Source organism: Ostrea edulis, chromosome 3 (assembly GCF_947568905.1).
Source record: "Ostrea edulis chromosome 3, xbOstEdul1.1, whole genome shotgun sequence".
In the NCBI taxonomy this organism is placed as follows: domain Eukaryota; kingdom Metazoa; phylum Mollusca; class Bivalvia; order Ostreida; family Ostreidae; genus Ostrea; species Ostrea edulis.
In genome coordinates, this window is record NC_079166.1 from 79,114,067 (window position 1) to 79,135,089 (window position 21,023).

The 21,023-nt window shown below is 38.3% G+C and overlaps 1 protein-coding gene across 1 annotated transcript in view; it reads right to left on the reverse strand.

The window, feature by feature from the left end:
- LOC130052911 (uncharacterized) overlaps positions 1-21,023 on the reverse strand; it is a 143,348-nt gene that overhangs the window by 42,610 nt on the left and 79,715 nt on the right. The window lies entirely within an intron of this gene.

Genomic DNA, 21,023 nt, shown 5'->3' on the forward strand with positions numbered 1-21,023 from the left:
GTAAGAGGATTAAAAATTGTTTAAATGTAATCTAAAAGTTCTAAAAACACCTTTCTTCAACGTGCAGTGTTAAATGAAGTAAAGTCAAAGAACGGTGATCAATTTCATACTTATTATCAAGAATACAACATAAACGTACGATAAACACGGACCTCTGGACACACCAGAGGTGAGAACAGTTGTGGAGGAGTGTGCATCACTAATTGACCGATCGCAACTGACGTGAGCGCTATATCATGATCAGTTAACTAAGGAATCCACAGTCAAAATCAGTATGAAAACTGAAGATAACGAACAGTGGTAAATCTCAAAACTCCTTTAAGCAATGCAAAATAGTTATTTGGGCAAACACACGGACCCCTGAACACACACGGGGTGGAATCGGGTGCCTAGGGGGAGTAAGCATCCCCTGTCAAACTACAATACACGTCGTGAGCCCTATATCTTGATCAGGTAAACGGAGTAATCCTTAGTCAAAATCAGTGTGCCAAGAACTGTCTAACAACTGGTATGAAACACGTCAGACAGCATTTGCCCCAATGATAGGTTGTATTGGCAAACTAGATCGTTATAACGACCATAGAATTTACAAAATGCTGACTTTAAACGGGATTGTTGAAACCCCCGTGCCATCAGCTTGTTTGTCAGTAGCTTGCCTCGATTTAAAAACTGACCATACGCAGAAAAAGCTTATACATATCGAATCAGTTGAGAGATATAAACACCATGTGTAAGTGATAATGTAATATTGCTATATATATAACGTGTTATAGTAACTTATTATAAACAATATTGCTGTATTTACGATTAACTACTTACTTTAATATTTCTTGTTTATATTCACTTAGACCAGAAGTTGACTGCTTTGTGAACAAACATTTCTAAAATTCCGCTACATTACTTACCAAATATTTAATTGTACGCATAGTCATATTATAGGATGTGTCCACGAGGTCGGGAAAGTATTGTTCAATTTATTAATAGACTCTTACTTATCTCAAATGTTTTTCTCGCAATATCAACTTTGACGTCACTTTTCAATTTTATAATACATACTGTGACGTCATAGTACTTCCGTGTATGTATTCGTGCGTTACGTAGCTATAGGAAATAAACACGACTGAAGAAGACCGGTAACACGGTTGAGATACTTCTACAAAGTCTTTAGAGTGTTTTTTAAAAATATTTTATACTTAGAAAAAAAGAGACTTCATATATATATATATATATATATATATATATATATATATATATGTAAAACTTATACATATATATAAGGAATGATCGCGTAAAGTGTTGAAAAGTCATGCGTTTTTCATGTTATTGATTTGAGAAAAGATTAGCAATTTCAAGTTTACAAAAAGTTCTTTAAAATTTCTCAGAATCCACATTTGATATACACCACTTGTGGTATATGTAGTCGCACAGTAAGTTTGAAGTTTCTATTTCACAGCTGTTAATATTTTTGTGAGGAGCAAAGATACGGGCTTCGTAGAGCACTTACTGGATCCAGCAATGTATCTTTATTTGTAAGTGTTTTTATGTAGTTTAGAAATTCAGTATAGTTTCGGTAACTCATATTTATTTCACCCATGACTGGGATATTAACTATATTTAAAACTCTGACATGGTTTTGAAGAATTTCATCTTTTGAAAGGGCAGTGGGTAGAGATTGATAATATGTATATGTATTCAGGGGCTCCTCAGCACCCACCTGCGCTTCTGTCAAAATACCGGCACAATATCAGATATTTCCTTAAAGAGACACTACAGCTCATTTTGCGCAAAAATCATGAAATGACAATTTTCCCAGCGCTTTCTCAATTTTTGTTGCATTGTTGAAAGTATGAACTTTGCGAAAATAACACTTATCTAAAGTTAAAAATTATCGTTTTAACGTTAAAATTAATACTTTTTGATGGCCTATACACAAAATATCGAGTCTCCTCCTTTCAGTCTTCAGACGCATGCGCATAGACAGTAAACAGTGCAGCATGTCGTCCAGAGAGAGAAAGTGTAGTTGATAGATCTAGAATTTTGACAGATTCTGTGAGAAAAGAGGTAAAATTAGAATGAGATAAAACTCATACGTGAAATAAAATTTACCTTGGTATCAGTTTGACCGTTGGAAAACAAAGAGCTCGGAGAAACACATGTAACTCAGTGGCGGATCTAGGATATCCGAAGAGGGGTGTGAAAGTCAAAGATTAGCCAAAGTAATCGGCCATTCTGGTGCAAAATTTGGATTTCCATTCACAATCTGTGGGGTAAAAAGGGAGGGGGATCCTGGCCCCCTAAATCTGCCATTGAGACTAGCTGCGAAGACACCACGTTTAAAAGTGTTATTTTTATCTGAACACGACACGTGTTAGTTGTAAAAACATCGGTCAGTAGGAACATGGAAGGTTTCTGTTGAAATAATGATTTATAATTACTTATTATAAGGAGCAGGGAATAATCTTATACTTGAAAGGTGAGTGTGGACCCCTTGAAGGGGAATTTAAATAATTTCCTTCAGAACACCTTTGCTGTCATTCAAAACCACGTGATGTAAATAAGCATTCAAAAGTCCGAGTCAGCATGAAGAAACCTTTGAATTCCGAACGATCTTCAAAGCGCATTTGAGAGTAAATTGATGCATCCCAATTGTTCAAAATTGTCAGCATCGATATGAAATTTATCATTTTATCAATACATGGTTTTAAAAACACTTTATTAAAATGTGGAAAATGAGCTGTAGTGTCTCTTTAAGTGTTCTTGTACTGCAATAGCAAGCACATTTTTGTGAGACGTTTTGAATTCACTACTACAGTTGTTATAAAGACTCTTTGGGTTGGAAATAGATCGCGTGGTTTGGAAGTAAGCGGAAAAATCATCGGGTGTTACTAAAACGCAGAACGGAAAATGGAACGGAACGTACAAAGTACTGTACGTATAGTTGATATTTGAAGGTGGTCAAAATTTTGTAAAATCAAGAGGTTTATTGTATTATAAATAAGGACAGCAGGAATTACTGAGATAACGGAAAGTTATCTTAATATTCCGTCCTTTGATATACGCAATAAGTTATAATTTAATATGCATACGGTGCGTATATTTAAAATCATAATAACTTGTTATTTAAACAAGCGCTTGTGGGTATCATTCTCTTTGCCCGGCTTTCTCGTTTTCTGAAACCCTTTCCCCAAACGAGTATGACAGTATGTTGATTCATTAACAGAAAAAAAAATGAGGAAAAGTACGAAGACACGAATCACTATTTCACCTTCCAAATTATATTACTTTTTATTTGGCTGTCACCTTTGGAAACGATTTAATAGGCCTCTGCATTTTATGAGAGTTTTCCACCACATCCCCATCCCCACTCCAAAAACAACATTGAAAAAATAAAATCTTAATTGCAACTATTTCAGTGATAATTTTTTTCTGTTCTTCAGTTGTTGGCTTTCCTCTCTTTTCTTTCTTAAGAAAACGTGATTTTCATTTGTTAACTTATAATAATGAAAGAGGGATGATATAAGTGCACATGCACTTGTTTTCCAATCTCAACAATTCAAATGATATGTATTCAATTATTTCCTCTTTTGTTTTGGTTGGTTTTTCCAATCATCGAGTAGCTTACCTGTGATTTGTATGAAACGTTTTATTACTGATCGCATTTTTATAAATAGATTAACATTATCAACTGTTGACTGTAATCGAAATGACTATGTAATAGATATTTAACAGTATAATACAAGTATTCATGCTGATACGAAAAAAATGAAAACAGTGATGAAGTTGTTGTGTATTGGACGTTCGTTGAAAGTGCGTTTTTGGTAAAAGAATTATATTGATATTTCTAACCAATGATGTTTTCCTTGTTTCAGTAAATTGAGAAGAAATACGTTTATATAAAGAATCAATGATAATCACAATGTTCTTCTGGAATTGTTTGTATTTAGCATTCAAAATCACGTAAATTGGGGTCCTGTTAGAATTGTGTAATTCTTTATCATCAAGTAACATATTGACTATTTCGACAAGGGTCTCTATGGGAATTTCATTCTAATCTTTCCCTGGATTGGACATATTCATAGTAAAGAGTACCAGGAGCCCTCTGTATTACATACATCTACTACACTACACTACTAGAGGCCAAGATACCTTATGTGTAGGTCATATAAAGAAGAAACCATTGATGCATAATATGATATATAGCATATACAAATATTCATAGTGTACATTAGATGCAAATATCTTCTCTTAGTCCTCGCCTAGGGTACCATGGTTCACTGGATCGGGTACGTTTATAATACAATAAAAATTAGGCCGAATTAAGAAATTGTTAGAGAAAAGGAAGCGTACTTGTACATGTTTTAGAAGTGATACTAGTAGATGAAAAGTAAAACAGTTTTTAGAAATACAAGATAAATTATGTTGAGATCTAAGTGCGATTAAGATAATTTCATTCAATATTTCTCTAGAATGTGAGATACATGTTTATTGAGATTATAGCGAGCGCAACGACCCAGCGCGGAGCGTTGGCTCGTACTGCGAGCTCTAATGACTAGAGCGCGGGAAATAATCCGAGCTAAATCTCAACCTCTAACAAGAATTTTTTTGACGCCAATCCCAGAAGTCCCTCGTACAAAATGGCGGATGGTTCGATTCGCAAAATAATAATTTAAAAAATCTTTGAAGTATTACAAACCTTTCTTATTTGAAAGGAAAGGATGACAATCATATTCTTCCCCCTTTCTTTTTAAAATATTGTCTAAAGAAATGTAAACAGTCACGTCACAACTACCAGGCTACGTCACAACACGCTCGTTGCATTTCCCGCTAAACTGGTTCCTACATTGGCGAGAAGAGCAAGACAGTAATCCTACGTATTGACAGTGAACCAGATCAGTTTTCCTTGTTTTCAATATAAATTTTTTGAAAATGTATTCAGATATGCTGCGCTCGCCCCAACGGTCACAACGGAATCGTATTACACTTAGATTTGATTAAGATGGTGAGATATATTCCTGAGATTTCATCGGGCGCATGCGAATGTCTTTGGAATCATTTGAGAGCATTGGAATGCGATGAGGCATACGTGTGAGAATTTATCAAATGATTTAGAATTGTTTTAATTACTTGGGAATATTCTTGAGATTATAAAGAAATTCAATTAGGTTTGATAGGGATGATATGATGAGACAAATGTCTAAGATTTTATCAGATGAATGAGAAGTTTTTTCGAATGATTTGAGAACATTTATAAGATTATTGATTATTATTATTGCTGATGCTATCGTTTCACTTATTGGATTTTGATGTTTCTTTCAACAGAATGTTCTGAGTGATATTTTGTGACAAACTATTATTCTTCTTAATTGTCATTTAATGAAAAAGATGTTCTTTTCCTTACCAAAACGACTTTCTAATTTAGCCCAACATATCGTTTAAGCATAATATGTATATTGTTGCAAAACGCGGACATTTCATTAGCTTAACGTAGGTCGTGGGCTTGCTTACATCATCATTTTTTGATACGCAAATCCTACGTCTCAACGTCTTTTTATGTGTACATTCAATACGCAACTTCCGAGATATTAGCTCTTCTGTACTGGAGGTACGTTCGGTGTTCTGTTGAACGCTTGAGTGGGTACAAGATGTATACATATACTATAGAATAGCTATGTAAATAAGGATAAAAGTAATGAAAGTGTAAATTTTGTTTATATCAGCCGTTAATATACATTAAACTGACCATATCAAGAACAATATTTGTTTGAATTAGGCCATCAAATTAAATATGAAATTATTTTTTTTTATTTCCTCCTCTGCACGAGTGATATTTTAATCAAAGAAAAATAGTGATCATTGATTTTTGTTTGAGCTATTTTATCAGATACTAATAAAGTTACTAATATTGTGTGTCCCTGCAGTTAGGGTGGTTGCATAATGTCTGATAATCGGCCATTAGGATATATATGCATTTGTACGCACCGATAAGCATTTGTACGCACCGCGTGTGGACGATAGTATGTTTTGCGTCTCACTGTGCATAAGAGTTCCACAAAGGGAAAGAACTATTGGGCAACTCGGAAATTTCGTATTGTGACGTAACAGTTGACTAAAAAAAGTATACATGGCTTATTGATTGAATATAAAGAACGTAATACTTTACAGATAACACATACATATGACGAACAATTATCATCAAAGTAGAACATACATCGTTTAATTTTGTTAAGTCTTCCTTTCGTTTCCGGTGCAAAATTTCGGCTAGTAATATGTTTTATTATGGGTCGGTGTAAAGGCAAATTTTGACTCCCGTAGATTAATGACCGGGGGTCATTTTTCGACGTCGAAAAATGACCCCCGGTCATTATTAGACGTAGAATAATGACCCCTTGTGCCCATAGAAAAAAAATGTCTTTCAAAAAATCAGTCCATTTCACGTTTAGAAAAATGACCCCCGTAGAATAATGACCCCTAGTAAATTATATTAAGGATTATTTCTCTGGTAATGCCTAAGGGAGGTAGTCCAACATTGTCACATTATAAGTAAATCTATCATTCATATGAAACGTAACCAGATTAAAACATATTAGGAATTGTAATTTTGTTTCAAAAATAAGAATTTACTTGTTTTAACAAAAGAGTGACTCGTAATTTTTCTGTCGATAAGCCCAACCTCTGCAGACCTGGATGGACATGCCGTGAGGTTACTATGTCTTGGAAATCCTCTAAGTCTGATCAGTGACGGGAATTGTGTACTCATACGGATATTCAAGGAATTTCGAGGGGGAGGGATTGCGCCTCCCCCCACCATCAGTCATTTTTATAGGGTGCTAAACCTGGAATTAATCTTTATTAATCACATCTTTTTGTAAATTTGCTTCCTCTACATTCTTCGCACACATACACAATGACAGAGAGAGAGAGAGAGAGAGAGAGAGAGAGAGAGAGAGGGACAGACAGACAGACAGAGAGAGAGAGAGAGAATTACAGAGAGAGAGAGAGAGAGAGAGAGAGAGAGAGAGAGAGAGAGTAGAAGGTGATACACTTTACTCTAGTGCGTTTCTACACGGTGATAGCAGGTACACTGCATTTACTGTGATATGACAGTGTGGCGTTTTAATTAGGGTGTTTTGATAATTTAACAATTTAACACAATAGGCAGTGGCGTAGCTGGGCTAAAAATAATGGGGGTACCAAAGAAATCCACTTTAAACACATTTTGACTTGACAAGCAAAAAAAAAAAAAAATAAAATAAAAAAAAAATTAAAAAAAACCACGTAGGGTATCCTTCTGACACTCCCAAATCCTATTTCGTGGGGAGGGGGGTGACGACTTTACACTTCCCTTCTCACTTTTTTTACACTTTAGATGCTTTGCTTGTATGCCATTTCCTAATGACTTCATTAATCAAGTTTCATGTGTTTTCGTGTCTCCCGAGGAAAATTTTGAAGAATTGAAGATTCGTGGCCTCTGGAGGGCTTCCGACTGTAATGCCTCACCTTTTTATTTGTGGGTACTAACTAACAATCCCAATCTGATAAAAATGAGATCCTCCGTCTGCTCCTTTGTATTTATATTGTAGAGACAATATGAAAACAAAGGAGCGGACCGGGGATCCTATTCTAGTCAGATTGTAAAAAAGCCTTACTTAAGCGGGGGGGGGGGGGGGGGGCACAACCATACTCCTTACCCTTTTGAAAAGTGTGGGGACATGTGCCCCGGCTGTATCTTCCCCTACTCCCCCGTACTGTGTACGACATACTGTACTTATGAACATTGGAATGGGGGGGTGGGGGATCCCCTTCTAATATAAATGAGATGTAACTATTTTCACCGTGAGAACATTTTTCTTGTAACTAACAATTTTATGATGGTTTAAAACGTAACTCGGTCCAAAAAAATTTAGTACGGAGAGAATAGGTTATGTACATGCAAGAAATAATGCTTTGAGTGCCTAGAACCTGCATATTAGAATTGAGTATTTTTTAACCGTGGTATATTCTCATCTGATCAATTTATGTTAATTTTCTGTTAAAAAAGTGAGGGAGCACAAACCCACATGCCCCCCCCCCCCATCTTCCAAAAGTGAGGGGGCACGTGCCCCCGTCCCCTTGTCCTACACCCTGATAGGCATAAATTATCCAGTGAAATGTTATAGTCTACCCAAAGTTAACGTTCGCATACTCACTAATACCTCTATCAACACTTACTCATTTTTCAAAATTCTTGAAAAACGATAATGATGTGTAAATGAAATAAGCTATTGACTTCAGTTGCAAAAAATGTATGTCAATTCGTCAGTTTTAAGAAGATTTCACGCCTTTATGTGACACAAGAAGTATTGTATTTAGACGCAACTCTTTTTATGTGTGTGTTTGATTACACAAGATCTATACATGTAAATAGAACACATTTTCAGAATGGAACTCCCCTTTTGAGAACTAAAATTAATGGTAGAATCCGTTTTTGAAAATTCCCTGGATCCGTCCCCGAAATATGCGGTTTTTTTCAGTTGTAATTGGTCATGGAACCTACAGTTGGTTTTCCTCAAATTTAATGAACTAGTTCTTACTTTTATTTTATTAACCGTGAAAAATTTTTACATATGGAATAAATTTGATAAGAGGAGCAGCAGAAACGATAACTCTGGGTAAATAATGACCTGAAACCCGTATAAACTCCTTTAAAATCAATCAATCTGCTAAGAAAGGGAGGGGGTCACTTTTCTACGGAGGTCATTATTTTTCAGGTATGACACGCAAAATAATGATCCCTGGGTCTTCTTTCTACAAAATTATCCAATTTTTCTACGGTTAGGGGATCACTTTTCGATGTCGAAAAATGATCCCCGGTCATTATTCTATGGGGGTCAAAATTTGCCTTTACACCGGCACGAGCCGGCCCTTTATATGATATAAGTTTGGAGAAGTCGCCTGCGTTTCTGCGGGACTGGTGTCTGTTACCACGGAAATGTTCTAGTAAAGAATGATGTATGTTAATATATTTTTAAACAAAGATTTATATATTATATTGTTTTACCATGAAAAAAAATAATTCATGGTATAACACGTAAAACTTTCGACTATAACTTTTAAATGGCATGACCTTTGCACAATACATTCAGGCAATATATAGTTAGAAGACAGAAAATCAACAGTGTTTGACAAGGGGTGTGTGCTTTAGAAGCCACGCCATTAAGCTGCCCTCCACGGACTGCATGAGAATTGAACATGGTTACAGTATGTCAAACTGGAGCATTACATTGGGTATGATAAAATTTGCCAAGAATTTTGTCAAATTGTAGGGTTTGAGGAAAGGGGGTGGGGTTACAGCTGTTTTTAATGTTCATTTCTGTCCCAATTTGTAATACAATACGAATCCCGAGAATTTTAGAAGTAACCTATAATAAACAAGAGACACCTGAAAAGACGGGGGGGGGGGGGGGGGGGGGGGGTAGCCAGAGGAGTTTGTTACACTTCTGAAAATTCTTATCTCGCCAAATTCAAAAATGAAGTCAAAGTTCTATTTCAATCCAAACGTTTTGGGGTAAGAGGGATAAATCCTTTTTTTCAATTCCTCGGTTAATTTGATTACATTTCCACAATAATTAACTACTCATAGGCGTAACTTGGGTTCGACTATTACCGAGGCTATCGACATTTTAACAACGTAAAAGGTGGGTTTTTTTTTACCGAGACAGCTGCCTCGGTTGCCTCAATGGAAGCTACGCCACTGCTACTACTATTTAAAAAAAATCATGAGCCAGCCTACATATCGTAAACATGTGGGGTTATTCCCCACCTCCATTCCCTAATGCAACGTAACTCAATATATACACGTGGAGCTGTTGTATCTTGCTTAAAACGTCTCCCTCGAGACTTTTTCACACATATGGAGACATCACCAAGACCAAAGAAGGGCTTCAAATTTAGGCCTATGCTCGGCGCTTAAATGGCCAATTAGCAGTGAGGGTTCTTTAGCGTGCCACGCCTCTTGTAACTCGGGTCATCCGTTTTTAAGGTCATCACCTGATGCCGAGCGTTTGGCGATGGAACTGTCACTACCTGTTTTAACGACTTAGGTCTGTCGCAGCCGGGATTCGAACCCTGGCCTTCCGCATGCGGGGCGAACGGAGATAAAAAAAAATTTAAAAATATTGAATCACACATGAAGAAACAAAACCTTAAAGCAGATTTTAACGGAAAGATTACATTAGATACTTATTCAATATATATGTATATGTAATTAACATTGTCCAAGCGCGAATCTAGAAAATTTTCAAGGGGTGGGGGGTGGGAGTGAACCTGAGGATTAAGTTTTTAATATGATGATATGTATTTTGTGTATTTTCTATTGTCTACATTGTGTTTTATAGGTTAACTACCAAATAAAAACACTCTTTAAAAAGATATTAAAATATGACAACATAATTTACAAAGGGGTATGATAAAAAATCCAATGTCTGACCAAAAAAAAAAAAGCTAATTCACATAAATTTTATTAACAACCCACCACTTTCAAACTAAATTTGATGAATGTTGAAAATAATGAAAAACAGTGTGTAAATCGATGTCGGATGACATAAACTTACAGGAGTTTACCCCCTTCCCCATACTATTCAAATTTAGATTTCTATCCTACAATCAATGCGATGCAGTAATAGTGTTTCCGGAAAAATATAAGTAATATACTCTCTTTCTCTCATGCTCTTTTCTTAAAATTATAATCAAAGGTGTCTGTGTGTGTTGCAACACCAGTACCCCTCCTCTAGATTAACTAATGTAATGTACATGCATTTTTGCACATGTAAATTCTGTATATCTAATTATGTTTTGGTCGTCCAAAATATTGAAAATTAATAATGAAGATTTGATTATATGTTAAAGATATCTTGACCCTGATCTAAATAAATCGATGACTAATATTTACAGAATTTGTTACATTTCCAACATTGCCTACGAAAAAATCACACAAGGAACATATAAATAAACTCAGTGAATTGAATTATTTTACAGTCACATATTAGTCTTCATGAATTGAGGACCGCATCGTATTGTACGTCCCCTGTATTCAGGAGAAAATAACTCGCGCTGCATTGTGAAAAATGTATTCTTTTTGGAGATATTTTCATTCAAATATAAGAATTTTTACCACGTGCCATTACGAAAACTGGCAAGATCAGAAATTGTAACGTGCAACGTCACGGAAAAGGAATTATATTTAGTCGATACGAAGTATATCGATTGATCGTACAAACGTATAGATCTTAATATCGATTGATCGGACAAGCGTAGACTGTATATAGCATGGATAGTCAAGATCGTAGCGGCTAGCCTAGGGGCTACGTATAGTGGCTGATTTGTACAATTTTACAATGTGTTGTCTTCTCGTTATTATGAGGTGAAAAGTAACTAATAATGCCATTTATCATTATTTAGATAAATGCCTTTAATCTATGGGCAGGCGCGACAACTCCTGCAACCTTGTTCCTGAATTCAAAACGTTTTAGCGACCGAGCATAATTATTACGTGTCAAGCCTAGTGACCCGGATCATTCATCACATTATTCGGCCATCTTTAACCGTTGTCCATTACAAGCGCAATCGACTACCATCAGACAAAATGCCTCCAAAAAAGAGACGTGCGACTACGTCAACCAGAATGACAAAGCAGTCGAAAGTCAGAAAAATGCCTGATTCGTCGTTTCGGCCCAGTACAAGAACTACGAGACCGGTAAAGAAAAAACAGCCCCCCAGGCCCATTCCTGCAGCTTGTGCAACCATGCCACCGCAGCCCTTGACGAGAGGGAAGGCTTTGTTATCAACCCACAGCCGGGAGCGAGTGTGGGGGGTGCATCAGGTAACATTATTGATTTTGCTGGGCCCGACCCAGATACTGATGGCTTGTATCATTCCGATACTAATTTCGCTGTATCGGGTGAAAGTAGATCTTGTGAATTTAGTACGGGTCTTTCGTTTGGCGAACAGGTCCAGGTCAGTCGGCCTGTATCAGATGCAAGCATCTTTGATCCCATAGGTATGCATGGCCATTAAGTCAAAAATATGGACAGGTCAATACATTGACTTGCCTCTATTATTGAAACAAGCACGTGACTTGCGCACCAAGCTCCATGTTAAGGGTGAACTGGTAATAAGAAATGGGCAAATTAACATAGAGAAACAACAACTCAAGACAATCAATAGCATCCATACATGGACAACGGCGTTTTTTATTTATATGTCCATATTTCTGGAAAAGTCTCCACACAAAGGCCAGGAACTACTCAAATATATGCACAATATTCGCCTGGCAGCAAATAGATCGGGGCATTCCGGGTGGGCCAAGTATGACGAACAGTTCTGACTCAAAAAAGAGCGGCACCCCACCCTAACATGGGGAGTTGTAGACTCCGAACTAAGGGTTATGCACATTTCCTCCCCACAGTCTGATCAGTCGAACCAAATATTTGACAGTGGGAATAAGGCCCCTTTTCGTAACAACTTCAGTCGAAAACCACAAGCCACACAGGGGCCTAACTCCCAGGGAGGGGGATATGGTTCCAAAGCCACTGCAGCAGCCAACAATACAACTAAGGCCACAGGCGTCTGTTTTGCGTTCAACAGGGGTTCCTGTTCCTTTAACCCCTGTAGGTTTCGACACCGGTGCTCAGCCTGTGGGGGACCCCACCCTCAAGCAAACTGTCCCCAGTAATAATCTCTATAGCTTGGCATGCACACCTATTAAATACTCCGAATTATGTAACGCACTTTTGTCATATCCCCATTTATCGGATCAAATTCAACTTAGGCACGGCTTTAAGTATGGCTTCCCCTTGCACTATGCAGGTCCTAGACTACACCGATAAGGCAAGAACTTAAAATATGCACGCTTAGCACCCCAGTTAGTAGAGCAGAAGTTAAATAAAGAAGTTAAACTGGGCAGAATGGCTGGTCCCTATGACGCCATTCCTTTTCCTACACTCAGAGTTTCTTCGGTCGGCCTCGTCCCCAAAAAAGATGGTGATCAACGCTTAATTCACCATCTGTCATACCCTGAGTTTGAGTCGGTCAATGATTATATCGATCCACACATTTGTACGGTCAAATATAGTAACGTAGATGAAGCTGTTCTTATGATTCAAAAACTAGGCCAAGGGGCATTGTTAGCAAAATCCGACCTCAAGAGTGCCTTCCGTTTACTACCCATATACCCAGGCGACTTCGATTTACTTGGCATTAAATCTAATGGCAAATATTATTACGATAAGTGCTTACCCTTTGGTTCCAAGCTTTCGTGTGCACTTTTTAACAAATTTAGCTCTTTCTTGCATTGGCTTATAACTAAGGAATCCGGTAACCATCACATTATCCACTATCTGGATGATTTTTTATTTGGAGGTAAAAAACAAGAGGGTACATGCGGATACACATTGGAAATATTTCACCAACAGTGCGAACATTTAGGGGTTCCTATATCCCAGGATAAGACTGTGGAGCCAACTACTTGCTTAGTGTTCTTAGGCATTGAATTTGATACCATTTCCATGCATATGCGATTACCACAGGATAAACTCGTTGAGTTACGTCAAAAAATTCAATTCTGCATTGATACTAAAAAAATCACACTCCGGGAACTCCAATCATTAATCGGGTCGCTAAACTTCGCCTGTCAAGTAGTGACCTCAGGCCGAGCCTTCATCCGCAGACTAGTAGACGCCACTGTAGGTATTAGGAAACCTAGTTTTAAAATTAGAGTTTCTTCCGCTATGAAGTTGGATTTAGAAACTTGGTTGCTATTCCTTCAGAACTACAACGGTATTACATTATTTCCCCATAGGCTATGGTGCGCTAACGAAACCATTAATTTCTATACAGACAGTGCGGGTGGTAAGTTTGGCGGTTTTGGTATATTTTTCGAAGGTAAATGGGCCTTTGGCAGATGGCCAAAACAGTGGGATACGCTAGGTAGGTTTCAGGACTTAACTTTCTTGGAGATGTTTCCTGTCGTCGCGGCCCTAACAGTTTGGGGGCCACTACTGGCCAACAAACGGATATTATTTCATATCAACAATCAAGCAGTAGTTCACATTATAAACAAACAAACGTCCAAATCCCAAAATGTCATGGTTCTGGTAAGGCGATTCGTTCTTAAAACTATGACTTTCAATATCAACTTTAGAGCTGAATACATACATACTAAATCAAATGCTATAGCGGATTCAATTTCTCGTTGCCAGTGGTCACGTTTTCGGACTTAAGCGCCGCAGGCAGATCCGATGCCTACCCCGCTTCCCCCAGAAATTTGGCAAGTTTAAGCCAGGAGGCCAACAGATTACTCCAGGCATCGGTAGCTCCCAAAACCAGGCAGACCTATAATACAGCTTACAAAATCTTCAATCAGTTCAGGTATCACCTTCAACTACCAGTAATTTGGCCAGCCCCTTTAGAACATATTGTGCAATTCTTGGCATACTTGTCTCTCAAAGGCCGATCCCCATTTAGTTTGAGAACTTACATATCAGGCTTATCACACATTTTTAAAATTTAGGGCATGGCGGACAATACTAAATCTTTATGGTCGCTAAGATTTTGGAAGGAGCAAACCGACTGGCAGGGAAGTGGGATATTCGAGCTCCAATCACGTACATAATTCTCCTTAAGATCATCACGGCACTAGTCAACGTCTGTTCATCTAGTTATGAAACGCTCCTATTTCAGGCGGCCTTTAGTCTAGCATTTTTTGGATTCATGCGAGTAGGTGAATTAACCATGTAATCGCTTAAGAGTACTAGCCCAAGTCCTTTGCAGCGTAGGGATATCGAATTAGTCACACTAAATGGCCAGCCCAAAGTTAAGCTCACAATCCGGCAATCCAAAACCGACCAGCTGGGCAAATCATGTACTTTATTTCTCTCAAAGACAGGTGATGTGGCTTGCCCAGTGGCGGCTATTAGCAAATACTTAGCAATAAGGAACCCCGCATTACCACTAAATAGTCCATTCCTAATACATTTTGACGGTAACCCCCTCACGCGTTATCAGTTTGCTGCATTGGTGGCTAAAGCGCTGAGTTTTTGTGAAATTAGCACTGTATGTTTCAAATCACATTCTTTTCGGATTGGGGCTGCCACTGAGGCTGTCATGAGGGGCATTTCAGATCAGACAATCAAACATTGGGGTAGGTGGAAATCCAGTGCTTATGCCACTTACATTAGATTTCCCGAACATTAACTGCTGATTTTTCACTGGTTCACTCACAGTACTAACGTACCTCAAGTTTTCTAGGTATAAAGAAAACCATATGGGTGATTGGCTCTTCCATTGTGTACTGGGCTGCACGCAGTGCCTTTAAACATCCTGGAGGAAAACACTTGAACCTGCAACTCAACAACCTGTCCATAGAATGGTTCGGCACCAGGGGAATGAAATGGCAAGACTTCGACCCCTTGTTCGAAAGTAAACTACAAACCAACCCCCTCCTGATTACTTAGTTGTTCACCTCGGTTCCAATGACCTTGGGTTGGCCACTTCATTGGAGCTATTCCACTCCATCAAATGCTCATTCTTGCGATGCAAACTTTTAGCCCCCAACTTGTCTATTATATGGTCAGATATGTTACCACGTCTTTATTGGTACAATGCCAGTGACGCATCTAAAGTGGAGGCAGCTCGGAAGAATATCAATCGTAAGGTTAAACAGTTTATCAAACAAGAGGGAGGGTTTGTGATTCGTTACCCTTCCATTACATTTGCCAACAAGCAGCTGTTCAGGTTCGACGGAACTCATCTTAATGATTTGGGTAACTCTGCATTCCTCAATACCTTACAAGGGGGACTGGAAACCTTCCTGTTGTCCAAACACCACATTAAAGTTTACCCTGATGATCTCGAAATCCCATAGTAGGTTAAACACCCACCCACCCCCCCCCCCCCATCCTCTTGTGAGCCCGTCACTCTCTTAGGCAGCTTAATTTTTATACTTCTTCTAGATATCCTAATTTCACATAACGCTCTGTGGCAGGTGTGCTCGTATAGACAAGCACATTTGGCGGAATTCGGGGATTACCACAAATTAAAATTTCTCTCATGTCTGGCTCAAAACTCTGGAGAATCTATTCTCAGTACTGAGGAGGATTTGGGGCCACCTCAGTGGTACCTGTGGGGCCGGCTTGACCCTTGCTATACCAAGGGCAAGTCTTTGGGGTTTACCCCTGGGGGTCTTAACAATGACCAAGGTGTGTACCAGCGGAGACAGGATAGAGTTAGGGTCTGAGTCAGAACTGAACTTATCATCGTACGTGGCATTCACTCTTGTAAGGTGGTACCAAGAGGTCTGTTCCCACCACAGTTACCTGTGGGGGCGCTTTGCGCCAGTGTTAAAGGGAGGTAATCCCTGGGTGCTTAGTGATTCCCCGGGTTGACCGCAGGGTTAGTATTTTCATGTTAAATGGATTGTGCCAACACCTGCCACTAAATTGTATATTGTCTTATAAATCTGCTAAAATGTTGACTGCATTATGTATAATAAATTTGGGTTTAATTCAATTTTGTTAATCTTGTCTGCATCTTGGATTAATGCCATTTATCATTATTTAGATAAATGCCTTTAATTTATGGGCAGGCGCGACAACTCCTGCAACCTTGTTCCTGAATTCCAAACATTTTAGCGACCGAGCATAATTATTACGTGTCAAGCCTAGTGACCCGGATCATTCATCACATTATTCGGCCATCTTTAACCGTTGTCACCCACCCACCCATCCCTAATGATAAGATACTGCTGTTTTTTGTTTACTATTTACAGCCATTGGTTGGACAACCCCGATTCGCATTAGGATTCACGGGACCTGGTATAATGACATTTCTAGTGTGACTGGGATAGTGGCAGACAGGGACTCTTCGCTGTGCTAGTGCTTTTTCCAGACCCAAAGGCTAGTGTTTCAGGTTTGGAAACATGTGGTACGTACTGTGTTGCGTGTGTCTCTGAATTCCAAGACTGGGAGATGTCCTGTGCCGTATCGCGGGCGTGTTCCTGATTGTGGTCGTGCGAGTCGAGTGTCGCGTCATCATACTCTTTTATGAAGGCTGGGGACACTGTGTATATATATGTGCGAACATTCGCTTGTGAACTGTGTTAACATTTTAATTTTTACTACTAAGAATAGTATTGTCTTGTGCACCAGGAGAGGAGTGTTGGTTGTGTATGAAACTACCGCACTGGGGGACTTGAGCTTTTGTCATTTGTGTTTTATGCTACGAATTAGTGGACTCATATTGTCCTCGGTCACTTTTGATGATTCACCATTGTATATATTTGCTTTCATTTTGTTTTGGGATTTGGGTAAATTTCGTAGGTACAATCCGGGTAAGGGGGGCGGAATTCGGGGATTACCACAAATTAAAATTTCTCTCATGTCTGGCTCAAAACTCTGGAGAATCTATTCTCAGTACTGAGGAGGATTTGGGGCCACCTCAGTGGTACCTGTGGGGCCGGCTTGACCCTTGCTATACCAAGGGCAAGTCTTTGGGGTTACCCTGGGGGTCTTAACAATGACCAAGGTGTGTACCAGGGGAGACAGGATAGAGTTAGGGCCTGAGTCAGAACTGAACTTATCATCGTACGTGGCATTCACTCTTGTAAGGTGGTACCAAGAGGTCTGTTCCCACCACAGTTACCTGTGGGGGCGCTTTGCGCCAGTGTTAAAGGGAGGTAATCCCTGGGTGCTTAGTGATTCCCCGGGTTGACCGCAGGGTTAGTATTTTCATGTTAAATGGATTGTGCCAACACCTGCCACTAAATTGTATATTGTCTTATAAATCTGCTAAAATGTTGACTGCATTATGTATAATAAATTTGGGTTTAATTCAATTTTGTTAATCTTGTCTGCATCTTGGATTAATATCATTTTGTCGTCTTTTCTTAGGTGGAGTGGGCGAAAAGTTGCTTGGTGACAAAAGTTGCTAAATATCGTTTTGTTGTCTCTTTGCCTCGAAATAACAAACAGAAGATGAAGTGTAAAGTGGCAGAAACCAACCACCATACCTAACCCCTAGACTAGCCGCTACGATCCTGAACACAGCCTGCTGTTGACTTTGGTATTGCGAGTTAAATTCTTATACGAGTACGTACCTTATTGAGATACTAATCAGGCATGTATCCAGTGGCGGATTTAAGGGGGCGCAGCTGTCGCGCGCCACCCTCAAAGTTTCAAATTTAAGGTAAATCTTTTTATCAGATTTAGGAAAATGTACTAAACGATAAAAGAAGCAATAATTTCTTCCACTCCCGGAGAAATAAATGACACAATCTTTTGATTTCTTGGATTACTTAATTGGGAGAACTTAATTTTTCCAAAACGTTTAAAATTTGCGTCATTTTACTAAATTCCCGTTATTAAAAATGATGGAAAATAGTACAAATTACTTAAATAGGAGACATATTTCAAGCCCTATAAAATCTGTTAAATCCAGGAGCTTCCGAGGGCTTTGCCCTTGACCCACAGCCTCATGAAGTGGAGCCCCCACTAACTGCAATTCCTGGATCCGCCCCTGGTAGCTAGCCCTGTTTTGAAGTGCAATTTAATCCCATACAGGCGAGGGGTCTGGGGGCGTCCAGGGCACAGTCCTGGTGGGGGGGGGGGGGGTTCGGGGGGTTCAGGGGGGGGGCACCCCACTCGGGAAAACCATATTAGCAAATCAGGGCCCCTAAAACATTGAGAAAGCTTCTTTTTTAACAAAATATATTCAATAATTTACCTTATTGTTTTGTGGCTAAAGCATGATTTTAAGAATCACTGAAGAGACCCGACTTTCAAAAATGCATCCTGTGCCCAATCTCAACATAACATGTCATGTGACGGCATAATGTAAATTAGATTGCAGAATGTATCAAACATTGGCAATGACCATCAATTTAGTTGTCATCAAATAACCATCTCCCAGCATCTAAAAGTTTATCTTTAATTTACATTAAGCCACCGTGTACGTCTTGCCTTCAAAGTAATTAATTTGAAATTGTTGCAGTTTTACACAGTCTCCCTTCTCCTATATTTCTCTCACTGACGCAACTTTTTTTTCTATATTTCTAGTCACAGAATAATGTGCAACATGGACACGATTTAAGATGAAAAATTTCAAATTTCATTTTTCCATTTATAATGTTTAGAATGCTTAGCTAAGGTATTTCTGATGGTCAGCAAAATTTGCAATGTCAGCAGTCGAAGTATATGGCAGATAGAGAGCTCACAATTCATTCTTATGTAAACAAGGCTCGTACCATGATTTCTTTACATGTAGGTTAGATATACTAGCAAACATTTCGTTTAGATTAGATTTTTCCCCAATTTTCAAGTTAATTCTTAACAGAATTAAATAGTTTCTAGTGTTTGACATATCTCATTTTGTTTTAAACATGTTATTTTCTATCAAGCAATATATATGTAAACAGAAACATTGCACGAGCTTTGTGTACGTAACGAAAAAAACGTGAGTACTGTATCTCGCTTGTAACTCAAGAACTGATATTCAAATTTTGGTTAAGCATTAGAAATATTTGAGTTAAACATTGTAAACAACAAAAATGGAAAAATAGAATTTGAAAATTTTCAGCTCACATCGTGTCCATACCCCTTTAACGATTTTTTCCCCACTTAATTCTTTCATCGCCGGATTTTATCAAAATTTTTCTAAATTTTACCAGCCTATGAGGTGTGATTTTCTCGCAAAGGAATTCTTTGGAAATATTTAGTTGCTACAGTTCCCGAAAATGTCCGGCCCATACATTTGGTGCCTGCATCAATGTTTCTTGTGCTGTTACTGTATAGCGTTTTAGGAGCGGGCAACTTGGGGAGGCGATGTTGAGAATGTCTTTATAAACGTTTTAGATCCACCCAGAAAAAAAAAATCGGACGAGGATTTCCCAGTTCATGACAGTTTAATTCAGAGATTTGACGCGTTTATGACGGACATTTGAAAATGGCAAGTTCATAATTTTATTCCTACCCCATAATACAAATTTCGTGAAGATCGGACAACATTGAATAATTGAAAGCGTTGGGCAGGAATATAATATAAAGAAAAATTTCAATGAGTACTACTGGAAATGTCTCCGACAACATTTTCAGAACCCCCTGGGGGAAAGGAGTTAATTATTCTTCAAAGTCCCCCCCCCTTAAATTTGACGTGCATTTGGTGGAGAGAGAGAGAGAGAGAGAGAGAGAGAGAGAGAGAGAGAGAATCGATCATATTTACAAATGAATAAAAGAACAGCAGGTAAAATATAGACCCTACATGTATTCTAGCAAAGTTGAACTTCCTTGAGTGTTTGAAATTCGCTGTAAAACTAGGTAGACGTGCAGGGCTGTCTACTTGTAAAAGTTGTTAGCCCTGCCAAAGAAAGACCTACTAGCCCTGAGAAAAAAAATGCATTTTTAAAATTTACTTTTACATGTATTACTAGTGAATCAATCTTCTAATGAAGTACGATGGACCTAATTCTTTTCTAGTAGATTATATTTTATTGAATTGCGGTAGAATATAGAGTAAAATGTACTAAATTGACGAGGTCTGTTCACTTTATTATAGGTACAATAATGAATTTGATTCATCTAAATTTTATTTGCGGATATTTCATCACGTCCCGTAGGACGTCTATACCTGGAAGTTTATTCGCCCGTGGCAAAATGTATCGTTTCGGGCGGTCGGGCGCACGGTTATTTCAAACCCTGCACCGGGCTCAAGACTCTAAATCTAAATAGATCAAGAAAGTGAAGTTGTTCGAAAATTAAATAAAGTAGCAGACGTTTTAAGTAAATCTGCATAAAGTTAAAAATAAATATAGTTTTAAACCGCGTTGATGTTTTCGAGGGGTTATTTGGCTTGGGAAAATGAGCATTTCTGTGTGTTTGTGGGTGTGTGTGTATGTGTAAAATAAACATAGATATATTGTAAAATAGAAACAATTTTGGTTGTTTTTCTGGTTAGAATCTTAAGACATGATTAAACTATATGAAATAAAAAAAAAATAA